The 12,860-nt window shown below is 39.7% G+C and overlaps 2 pseudogenes; both read left to right on the forward strand.

Moving 5' to 3' along the window:
* Positions 1-7,513: 7,513 nt before the first annotated feature.
* On the forward strand, positions 7,514-8,805 carry LOC113197827 (tubulin alpha-1B chain-like; annotated as a pseudogene).
* Positions 8,806-9,192: 387 nt separating this feature from the next.
* Positions 9,193-11,798, forward strand: LOC113197815 (TAF5-like RNA polymerase II p300/CBP-associated factor-associated factor 65 kDa subunit 5L pseudogene; annotated as a pseudogene).
* The last annotated feature ends 1,062 nt before the right edge of the window (positions 11,799-12,860 follow it).

The following is a 12,860-nucleotide window of genomic DNA, read 5'->3' on the forward strand; positions in this document are numbered from 1 at the left end:
TTAATATGTTTATTTACCTCAAAACACTAATTAAGATATGTTTCTCAATCGAACTGTTTAGTTTTAATTGAGCATAAAAACAAACCAATTTTGAAATGTCAAAAGATCTCTTATTGGGGTGGGGTTGTGGTTCAGTGGTAGAGTTCTGGCCTAGCATGTGTGAAGCACTGGGTTTGATCCCTGACACCACATAAAAAGATAAAAAATAAAATAAAATAAAACAGAGGTATTGTGTCCATTTACAACTAAAAAAAATATTTTTTTAAAAAGGAGTTTCTTTAAAACAAATATGTCTTATTGAACACAGTGATGTGTGTCTATAATCTCAAGACCCAGGAGAATTGCATAAATTTTGACCCCTTTGCAATTGGACCAGCCTCAGCAACATAGCAAGGCTCTGTCTCAAAATACAAAAGGACTAGGGTTGCAGTTTGGTGGTGAAGCATCTCTGGGTTCAATCCCTAGTACCAAATAAATAATTTTAAAAGATGCCCAAATAGGCAAAAATAGTTTCAAATCATTATAAGTAATTTTGGTTCATCATGACAGACATCTTTAAGAAAAGGACCCATAGGTTTTAAACATAAAAGAAGTCAGATAACTGTTACCCACCAGTAACATTATCAGAGAAGGAACTCCCCCTATTAAAATGAAAGTTTTCTCTCCCCAGAACTGCATATTCACCTAGATGAAAATGTTCCTTTTAAGCACCAAGATGAAGGCTGCCCCTCTCTAGATTAAGGATGTACAAATAAAGTTTCAGAGACTTGACCAAAGAGATGAGAGATTCAGAAACCACGAGGATTTACTGCTATAATCCCAAACCACTAAGGACACAGTGGAGCACAATAGGGATCCTGTAGGCACTTATAGTATTTGCAGCACTGGAGATAGAGATGAGTTGCTTCAGATCCCATGATGGACACTATGTAATTTCAATCAATATAAACTCTGAAACTACAAAAGTAAAAATACTTTATCTGGGGTCTTAGGGATTGTAATTTGGAAAACATGGGTATAGACAGCTCCAAATCATTGGTCTTCCAAATATTTTATAAATGATAAAGTGTCCCAATACTGTGTTAGCATTCCATTACTACAATAAATACCTGATATCTCAATCAATTTATGAAGAGAAAAGGTTTGCTTTGGTTCACAATTTGTGAGGTTCCAGTTCATGATCAGTTGGCCCCTTTGCAATTGGACCTGTGGCAAGGTAGCACATAATGACAGGAGCACACAATAAAGCAAAGTAATTCACTCTGGAGTCTAGAAGCAAAAGAGAAACAAAGAGGGACTGGGGTCCCCAATCCCACTTCAAGGACATGCCCCCCAATAACCTAAAGGCCTCCCACTAGGTCCCACCTCTGAAATGTTTCACCACCTCTAAATAGTACCACTTTTGGGACCAAGCCTTTAACAGATAGAACCTTGGGGGACATTTAAGTTCTAAACTTGGTAATATGTGCAAGTTTTGAGCATTTAAACTACCCCTTAAAGGACCTCATGAAAATAGAAGGGAGACCAGTAGAGCAAAGGATAAAAATTAGGGCAAGGGAGGAGGGGATGGTATTATGGTTTAAATATGAGTTGTCTTCCAGAAGCTCATGAGTGAAACAATGCAAGAACATTTAGCAGTGAAACAATTGGCTTATGAGAGCTTGAACCTAATCAGTACACTAATCCACTTGAATGGATTAATTTGGTGGTAACTGAAGGCAGGTAGGGTATGGCTGGAGGAGTTAGGTCACTGGGGGTATGCCTATGGGTATATATTTTGTCCGTGGTAGAGAGAGCTCTCACTGCTTTCTGGTGGCTTGTTCTGAGCTGCTTTCCTCTGCCATGGCGCTCTGCATCACCTCCAGGCCTGAGCAATGTAGTCAGCTGTTTATCCATTAAGACCTCTGAAATGGGAGCAAGTAGGGGGTGTGGGTGGGACTGTGGCTCAGTGGTGGAGTGCTGGCCTAGGGCGTGTGAGGTGCTGGGTTTGATCCTCAGCACCACATAAAAGTAAATAAATAAAATAAAGATATTTTTAAAAAAGATCTCTGAAATTATGAACCCCCCAAAAAACTTTTCCTCCTCTAACTGTTATTGTCAGGTCTTATGGTCACAGCAGTGAAAAGACTGACTAAAACAGAGAAAGGAGAAGTATAGTAGAATAAAATAGAATTCTGCTATGTGCAGATATGAATATATCACAAAGAAGCCTAGTGTATATAATTATAATTTAGCAACAAAAATATTGTTAAAAAGAAAATCACAAGTAAGTAGCAGATCTATTAATTAAACAAATTACATAAATGTTGTAAAGGGACAAGAGGAACATGCTGCAATATCCAAAAAAGATGTGCCAATTTCCTGGGCTAGGCTAATGGCAAGTAGAGATAGAAGTGTTTTGTATTTGAGAGTTATTAATACTTTATAATGAAGGGGATGACAAAGGTATGGAAAAGGAAAGATTTGAGATAACTCTTGAGTTTCTGATCTAAACAACTGGGGAGACAGCGTTGCCATTAGCTGAAATGTGGAAGACTTACTGTGGGAAATAAGATTGTTCTGTTTTAGACACAACAACTTTCAGATCTCTGTAAGAACAAGTAAATGGGGAGAAGTAAGCACTTGAGTATTTGAGACTAGAACTCAGGGGAGAGATCTGGATTGGAAATACAGATTTGGAAATTATTGGCTTAATGATGCCATTAGAGACAGTGAATCTAAGCTTTTGTCCTAGAGTAGCAGGAAAATGGAAGTAGAGGCAGACTCAAATGGAGGTTTCAGGAAAGTTCAGGATCAAGGGCTAACCAATAGTGTTGGTATTTTTCCAAGACCTGAATTGCATAAATTTTGACCCATAGCATTGTCCCAAGAGCTATATAAATCCCTAAACTTGTACACTTAAGCAGCAACCTGCTGTTGGGTCTCTTCTCACCCTATGAGAGTTTTGGTTTTTTTCTTCACACTTGAATACATCCTATTCAATTCATTCTCACCTTCCATTGGTGTCTGTCAATTTCATTCTTTGATTTTGCTAGAAAGAAATTGGCAATGAACTGCTGGGTCTACTGCAACATTGGAGAGCATAGCCTACCAGTAAGAGCTGCAACAGGCCACTCCAGAGTAATGAATAATTCGGCTTTGCCTGCTGAGTCCCTCAGAGTTGTGATTGGCTGCTAACACTAAAATTGACTTTCTCAGCTGCAGAGACCTGTGACTTATGCAGACCCCACCCACCAGCAGAAACTGAGAATCCAGTTTTATCTCCAACTTCAGTTTTAATAGCATCCCCTAGTTAACTTGCTTAAACTTGGTGATTCCTAAATCTCTTCAGTGACACACTTAAAGATAATCTTAAGTCATTTCTACATATGACTAAGTTTAATAATTAATAATTCATTTGTATTATTTTATTTCTCAAAGAAAACCGTATGCAAGATTTATTTGGGGAGCACCTCACTATACCTTCTGAAGTCTACTACATCAAACAAAAGATTAATTTCAGAGTTACTAGATGCTTTTCATTAATATTGGTGACTCTTTTCTTCACAAAAGCTAATACTTAAAAGCCCCATGTAATGAAGTACTCGTAGATGAAAAGAGTTGAATAGGTCTGGATTTCTATGTCAATTATAAGCTTTATATTTTATTATTTTTCTATAGCTAAATATTATCCATGAAGAAGTGTGGCCTTTTTGACCAATAGAAAGAGTACTAAGTTAAGAATCATGAGACCTGATTACTAGCTTAAGTACTGTCATTATTTAACTTTGTTTGAGTCATAGTCTCCATGGGTTGCTGGACAAGTGAAGAGCCTATGGAATATTTTAAAGCCAATAAAATGTATAATTTAGCAAAAATTTGAAGAACTATAATCTTTAGCTTACTATGAGGCAGCTGAAAATCTAGGATAATGCTAAGCATAAAGAATAGTCCAGAGTGAAGATTCAAGTATTCTCCTTCCATATTTCTCACTATTTTTGCAAACTTCATGATTTGGCTTCTGTATTTATAAAACAGAAGAATCACAGTGATTTCCCTCAGAGGTAGGAGGCAAAAATTAATAAATGTTACATACTTTGCAAAAAACAAGTAAACTATCCCCTTAGATCAGAAAGCAGAAAACTCACCCTCATGTAGAGGAGTAACCTTTAAAAATATTTTTAGTTGTAGATGGATACAATACCATTATTTTGTTTATTTAGTTTTTTTTTCCTGTGGTGCTGGGGATCCAATCCAGTGGCTCATGCATGCTAGACAAGCATTCTACCTCTGAGCCACAACCTCAGTCTGAGGAGTAACATTTTTGAAGTCAGAACTGTACCTCAGACTACAGCTTTTATGGGACACCTCACATATATACTATAACAAGTCCATTCAGTTATCAATGGAGTAATCCACTGATGAGGTCAGAGCTCTCCTAATTTGATCACTTCTCCAAACCCCTACCTCTGAAAATTGCTACATTGAGGACCAAGTCCTCAATACATGAGACTTTCTGGAACATTCCAGATCCAAATCCCAACAAGTGCTCTCAAAACAAAAGGAAAAAAGAGAAATAGTAACTATGTAAGATGATGTGCTAATTATGTTTTTGAATAATTTATATATTCTGGCCATTAGTCCCCTGAGGAACAAATATCAGAGATCTTCTCCCATTCTATAGGCTCTGTCTTCACACTCTTGTTTCCTTTGTTGTGCAGAAGCTTTTTAATCTGATGCCATCATACTTATTGATTCTAGTTTTTAATTCTTGAGCTTTAGGAATTTTGTTAAGGAAGTTGATGCCTATGCCAATATGTTGGAGCGTTGAGCCTGTATTTTCTTCTAGCAGTTGCAGTTTCTGATATAATCCCTAGGTTTCTGATCTACTTTGATTTGACTTTTGTTCAAGGTGAGAGAGAGGGATTCAGTTTCATTCTTCTACATGTTGATATCCAATTTTCCCAGTACCATTTGTTAAGGCTATTTTTCTCCAACATATGCTTTTGGCACCATTGTCAAGTATTAAATTAATATCTATGTAGGTTTGTCTCTGTGTCTTCTATTCTATTCCATTGGTCTTCACATCAAAACAGGTTTTTAAAGAAATAAACCAAATTTAGAAATTGAGAAAGCATTATATCAAAATCACTTTTTATTCTTTTTGCTCCATAAACATAGATAGTAGGTATATATTCTATGTACATACTATGTTTTTTCTGATGGGAGGAGTGGGTAATTTGAGGAGTTCACCAGTCATAAAATGAAGTTCCTGTTCCCCAAAGAGCTCACAGTCTAATTGGGGGAGGTGGGGTCATAAAACATATAAAGCAAGATGACAGATTAGAGGCACCCAGCCTAGACTAGCATCTCTGTGAAATAGAATTAAAGCAATTGGAATGTAGCTACTCACTGAGGTAGATGACTGTAGGAAAACACTGGAATCAAAAATGTTGGATAGTGGAATACAGAGTGAAAGAGAATGACCCAGTACTCATCACAAGAAAGCACAGCAGAGGAAGTGAGAATATCCCCTCAGTGTGGGAAGAGGAGAAAGAAGAAGAGTCCCAGTAGACACCACTATACTAGGATTCAGCATACTGTAGAAATATATAGGCAAAACAAACAATAGTTCTAAGATATGGATGGTGAACTGACTCTGAAAAAGTTCTTTTCACTTCCCAGCGTATACTCACAGTGCTGCAATTGGGAGCTATATTGATAAGGGCCCTGTGGTTTTAGTTTACTGTTTTGGAAATTAGCATGTGGGAAACAGAATGCACTTCCCTTTGTAATCTGCAATTTACTGGGTCAGCTATTAGAGTATGGGGGAGTGAACAATCACATGTGATGGTGCTAGGGAGCCAGGACTTGAACCACCAGAACCATAGGAGGCAGACTGCATGGAGCCCACTGCCATTCCACCTAGCACAGATCTTTGAGGCTCTGTAGCCTCTCTCTGCCCTTGGGATGTACAAGGGCAATTTATAGAGCTGGTGTTACCCTGCCCTCTGAGTGTGCATCTCCAGAGATAAATCTTGGGAAATTCAGTATTCTCACAGGCCATGGAGTTGGCATCTGCCTTCATCTCAGGATGTGTAACCCAAATAGAGAATTTGTTTCTAGTGGGCTCTGCATTCTTCCCTAGCTTGTTCCAGTAGTGCAAAGCACCTAAGAAGCATTCTAGCCACAAATCCCACTTGTCACCTGACAAGCACCACAAAGGAAAGAAGAAGGGGGTTGAATAACTCTCAGCCTTTGTTCTTTGCAAGGGGTATACGGTAAGAAGAGTAGATAAGCAAATGAGAATTAGGAAACAGTCAAACATTATTAATACTGAAACCACCAAGACTCTAAGATGAATAAAAGAAGAAAAATTAAATGTAGAATATTGAAAACTAGAAAAAATAACCAAGTGGCATGAACAAGTACATACCTTTCAATAATAATCCCAAGTGTACCAGGCATGGTGACACATGCCTGTAATCCCAGTGACTCAGGAGGCTGAGGCAGGAGGACTGCAAGTTTGAGGCCAGACCCTATCTCAAAATACAAAATAAAAATGGGCTGTGGATGTAGCTCAGTAGTACAACACTCCTGGGTTATTTCCCTAGTATTGCAAAAGGATAATAATAATCACCCTGAATATAAATTGTTTTAATTCTCCATTGAAAAGATACAGATTGGCTGACTGGATTAAAAAAACACTGCCTGCAAGAAACTTACCTCACAGACAAAGACATATATGAACTAAAAGTGAAAGGTCAGAGAATGGTATTCCAAGCAAATGGAATAGAAAATAAGCAGAAATAGCTAATATTTATATCTGACAAAACACACTTTAAGCCAAAATCAGTTAGAAGAAACAAAGAAGGTCACTACAGATTGATAAAAGGACAATTCATCAAGAAGATATAATGATTACAAACATATATGCACTAAATGTCAGAGCACCCATTTTTATAAAACAAACTTTACAGGACACAAAGAGAGATATAGATAACAATAGTAGTTGAGTTCAATTTCCCACTCTCATCAATAGATAGATCATTCAAAGAACCAAAGGAAAAAAATCAGAGGTATGTTACACTATAGATCAAATAACAGATATATACAGAATATTCCAGCTGCAGAATATACACAGTGTATGTGCTCTAAAAGAGCAATGCAAAGTATTAATGAAACAGCTAAACAAAATTGACAAACCCTTAGGTAAACTAACTAGAAAAAGAGAGAGAATACCTGAAAAAATACAATTAGAGATGGAAAGGAGAATAACAGATACAACTGAAATTCATAAGATCTTTAAGAAGCTGGGGTGTAGCTCTGTGGTAAATCACTTACCTAATATATGCAAGACTTGGTTTCAGTCTCCAGTGTTACAAAACAACAAAAATATATATAGTTTATAAATACCAAAAATATCTAAAAAATCAAGTATGTTTCTGACCTCAACTCTTAGCTTGTCAGGGACAGTAACCAGGATCTCACCTGTTGCCTTTGCTTCCTAATCGGTAGCCACCATTGTGAATGTATCTCCAAACACTTAGGCCCAGGCTGGTGTCCAGATTGGAAACACATGCTGGGGGCTCTACTGCCTGTAACATGGCATCTAGCCTGATGGCCAGATGCCAAGTGACAAGACCACTGGGGGAGGAGATGACTCCTTCAATAACTTCTTCAGCAAGATGGGCACTGGCAAGCACATGCCCAGGGCAGTGTTAGTAGACCTGGAACCCATGGTCATTGATGAAGTTCACACTGGGACCTACCATCAGCTCTTCCACCCTGAGCAGCTCATCACCTGCAAGGAAAATGCTGCCAATAACTATGCATGAGGTCACTACACCATCAGCAAGGAGATCATTGACCTTGTCTTGTATCAAATTCATAAACTGGCTGACCAGTGCACAAGACTTCAGGGCTTCTCGATTTTTCACAGTTTTTGTGGGGGAACTGGTTCTGGTTTACCTCCCTGTTAATGGAATATCTTTCTGTTGATTACAGCAAGAAATCTAAGCTGGAGTTCTCCATTTACCTAGTCCCTCAGGTTTCCACAGCTGTAGTTGAGACCTACAACTCCAACCTCACCACCCACACTAACCTGGAACACTGATTGTGCCTTCATGGTAGATCATGAGGCCATCTATGACATCTGTCACAGAAATCTGGACATCGAGCACACAACCTACACTAACCTTAACTACCTTATTAGCCAGATTGTGTCTTCTATCACTGCTTCCTCATATTTGATGGAGTCCTGAATGTTGACCTGACAGAATTCCAGACCAACCTAGTGCCGTATCCCCACATCCACTTCATAAAACAGCTTTCTGTAGCAGAGATCGCCAATGCTTGATTTGAGCCAGCCAGATGGTAAAATGTGACCCCCACCGTGGTAAATACAGTGCTTGCTTCCTGTTGTACTACGGTGATGTGGTCCCCAAGGACATCAATGCTGCCATTGCCACCATCAAAACCAAGCGCAGCATCCAATTTATGGACTGGTGTCCCACTGGCTTCAAGGTTGGCATTAATTATCAGCTTCTCACTGTGATGCCTGGTGGAGATCTGGCCAAGGTACAATGTGCTCTGTGCATGTTGAGTAACACCACAGCCATGGCTGAGGCCTGGGCTCACCTAGATCACAAGTTTGACCTGATGTATGCCAAGTGTGCCTTTGTTCACTGGTACGTGGGTGAGGGGATAGAGGAAGGAGAGTTTTCTGAGGCCCCTGAAGACATGGGTGCCCTAGAGAAAGATTATGAGGAGGTTGGTGTGAATTCTGTTGAAGGAGAGGGTGAGGAAGAAGGAGAGAAATATTAATTATCTATTCCTTTTAGCCCTGCAGCATGTCATACTTCCAGATCTTCAGCTTCAGTATTAGCTAACAGGCATTGAAGTTTACTGGTTAGATTGTCTTCACTCAATCATGATCATATTTGTCTTTTTCCATGTGTACCTGTAAGATCTTTCCATCATGTCTCAAAGTAAAGGCTTTAAAGGAAAAAAAAACCTCAAAAATCACTTTAGTGTATAGGGTCATTAGCCAATTTTTTTGGAAAACTACATGCCAATGAACTGAAACACCTAGGGGAAAAAAAAGAAAAATTTCTGAACATATGTGACCACCAAATTTGAACAAAGAGGATATAAAATAGCTAAATAAATCAATAATAAGTAACGAGATTGAAGCCATAATAAAGTTTCCCAATGAAGAAAATCCCAGTACCAGAAAAAATTCACTGGTGAATTTTACCAGAATTTTAAAGAGGAACTAAAAGCAATGCTACTAAAATACTTCCATAAATAGAAAGGGAAGGAACCCACCCAAACTCATTGTCCAAAATCATTATTACCCTGTTACCAAAACCTGATAAGGACACAACATAAAAGAAAATTATAGACCATTTTCTTGATGAACATAGATGTAAAAATCCTTGATAAAATATATGCAAGTCAAATTCAACACCACCTTAAAACTTCATACACTATGATGAAGTTGGTTTCATTTCAGGGATGCAATGATGGTTCAACACTGGCAAATCAATAAATATAACACAGCACAAAAATAGAATCAAGGATAAAAATGGCATAATCATCCCCATAGATGCAGAAAATGCCTTTGATAAAATTCAACATTCTTTCATGATAAAAGCCCTGAATAGATTAGGTATAGAAGGATCATACCTAAATATAATAAAGGCTATATGTGGCAAACCCATACCAACACCATAATGAATGGAGAAAACACTGAAAGCATTTCCTCCAAAATCAGGAATAATACAAGGTGTCCACTCTCACCACTCTTATTTAGTATAGTACTACAAATTTTATCCAGAACAATCAGGCAAAAGAAAGAAACAAAAGGGATACAAGTAAAAAAAGAAAATGTCAACTTATCCCTGGTTGCAGATAACACAATTCTATCCTCAGAAAATTTCAGACTCCATCAAAAGACTTTTAGAACTGTTTTTATTTTTTAATTCAGCAAAGTAGCAGGATACAAAATCAATATACAGGGCCTGGCCCCAGCATTGGCATCAGAGACCCAGTCCGGTGTCCATTTGGTCAGATGATCATGGTGCAGCAGCTCAGAGCTACCAGGGATGCTCAGTCATGAAATAGGTGTGCTTGCACCAAGCAAGTTCCAATGGCAGTGTCCTGCTACCTCAAATGTTGGCAGTACATGGACTCTGATGACCCTCAAAAGCAAAGTTTGCAGCTGTCACAGAGTGCTGAAGAGATGGTAGCACACCTCATAGTCCAGTTAAAATCTGGTTGTGCCCACAGTGTCTGCAGCAATATGGTTTGGAAACTTGGAAATTTCTTACTAATTTTGATTCCCAGGATAACCATGGAGAGATGCCTCTCTTCTACACATTCTTCATCTACCTCCATCTCAGCTTGGTCCACAACAGCTCAAATAGCACAATGAAAAGTTTCTACAGCGTCTTCTATGGGATGTTCCTGCAGAACACAGACTAGAAAGATGTCAGTAAGCAACGGCTGACCATCCAGGATATCCTAACTTCAAGTTTCAAGCGTTCTTAGACAATAAGTATGTGGTCTGCCTCCAAAAAGACAGTTACAACTACCTTATTCACTACCTTCAAAGTTACAAGAATACTGCCTTGAGAAGGGTCCTCACATTATACATTTACCTTGACCTACAACTTGTCAAGAGAACATACTACCAGTTCTACACCAGTGACAACAATTTGCTCAGTAACAGCAGCAGCCTGGAGCCCCAGGATGTGCCCATCCCATTCTGCAGAATGACATTGCCCTGAAAGTCTTGCAGGACAGCATCAAGTGTGGCCCTCCCTCCCTTACCACCATCTGCTTCTGTGTTCTCTACAACAGAGCTACTGCTCAATACTCTGGAAATATCCTCCAATAGCAAGCTACTTGCTGCTGGATTTGACAACTCCTACAAAAATCTTTGGAGTCTGTGGTCCAAGAAGTTGAAGTCCTGTATCCTCCTGGATACATCCTGTATCCTCATGGCCTGTGACAACTCTGAAGGATGAGGAAGATGCTGAGGACAACAGTGCAGGCAGACATGAAGACACTGTGGACCAGTATACAGCATGCTATTCCTAGCAGATAGCTAAGGGTTGCTCTCTTGATCTGAAGACATCTCCATTAGATACTGGGACCTGGGCAATTTCACCAACATTATGTCATACCAAACACATGCCCATCCAATGTGGGATCTGAAAGTCAGCCTGTATGGACTGTAGTTTGTCAACAGGTCCCACAACCATACTGCCAGGCTGTGGTCATTTTATCAGATGTATCTTCTAAGGATATATGCAGGATACCTGGAAGAGTTTTACTGTGTCAAGTTCTACCCTAACACAAACTACTTAGCCAGATGTGCCAACAAGACTGTCTGGCTATAGGGCACCCACCAGAGGAATTCAATAAGGCTCTTCATGGATCACCATGGCCCCATGTTCTTTCTCACCTTTTCTCCCAGGAGGTCATACTTGGCATCCACTGGTGAGGACCAGCAGCTGAATCTGTGGGACTTGGCTTTTGGGACCATTTTTGAAGAGCTGAGAGGCCACACAGACAGCATCACCAGCCTAATCTTTACCCCAGACAGTAGACTTGTCATCTCTGCCTCCATGGACAACTTAGTGCACATCTGGGACAACAGGAGCACCTGCTACAGTGTGCTTGCCCACAGCTCCTCCAGCAAACTCATGGGTATGTATATTGAACAGACAAGTAATATCCTACGGGTGCAGTTCATTGCTTGCAACCTCCTTCTGATGAATGGAATTACACAAGAAAATTGGGAACATTAACTTTTTACCCTGGTTGGAACAGACTGGGCAGTGATGGAAGCCCTCTGGATATAGTTGAAGATCAAATCATTAACAGACTGTGAAAGAACCCATTCCCTTCCTTCTTGGCACCCATCCCATACAGGCCACCTGTCCCATTGCAGACCTGAGGAGCCGGTAGAGCATGGTGGTGCCTGGACATGGAATGAGAACTGGCAGGTTTCCAAGGTTGGCTGAAAGTTCTCAGAGAACATGCCAAGAGTTCACATGCCAACCACCTTCCTGCCTTGGTCTCATCTTCTCCTCCTAGGAAGGTTTGGCTAAAGGCAGTCACAGAATGCTCTGGAGTAGTCATGGACAGTGTCATATAAGGTTACCTGTCATGGAAGTAAAATCCTATTGGTGGTGGGATACAGGGACAGGCACAGGGAAAGGTGGGATATCTTGGCAAAGTCTTTTCTTAATGACAGAGAACCAGAATCTTTTATTATTGTTATTGCAATTATCATTTTTGAGAAGAGGAAACCTAGTACCAGCAGAGGAGGGCCTTTTCTGCTTTTATCTTACAGGTAGCACTGGCTGTGATACTTGGAATTCTGAGGTTCAGGGAATTCAGAGAATGTAGTAGCAAAGTGTATCAGGAGACAGGGAAGTAGCTTCACTGTGCTGGATGACCTGTTTCTAGAAGTGACTAAGGATCACTGAGAATACTGGATCTGCAGTGGCAGCGAGAAAGGAAGATTCTTTTCTTGACTGCACTTTCATCAGTAATTCTCTCCCCTGAAAATAAAGACTATGATGTACTGGAGTGTGGCTCAGTGGTAGAGCACTTGCCTAACATGTGCAAGGCCATGGATTTATGCCCCAGCAAAGAAAGGAAAGAAAAGAGGGGGAAAGGAAATAATTTGGAATAAGTCACAAGATAGAAGATGTTGAAGTGGCAAAGGACTATCTCTTGAAGTAGGTTTTCAGCATCTTTCCCCTGGAATGATCTGCTCCCATCCCCGCAATGCAGCACCTGTGTAATGAGCATATTGTGAAGTGAACCATAAGTACACATGCATGCATTTATACCCAACTATG

This window comes from Urocitellus parryii, chromosome X, assembly GCF_045843805.1.
Source record: "Urocitellus parryii isolate mUroPar1 chromosome X, mUroPar1.hap1, whole genome shotgun sequence".
In the NCBI taxonomy this organism is placed as follows: Eukaryota; Metazoa; Chordata; class Mammalia; order Rodentia; family Sciuridae; genus Urocitellus; species Urocitellus parryii.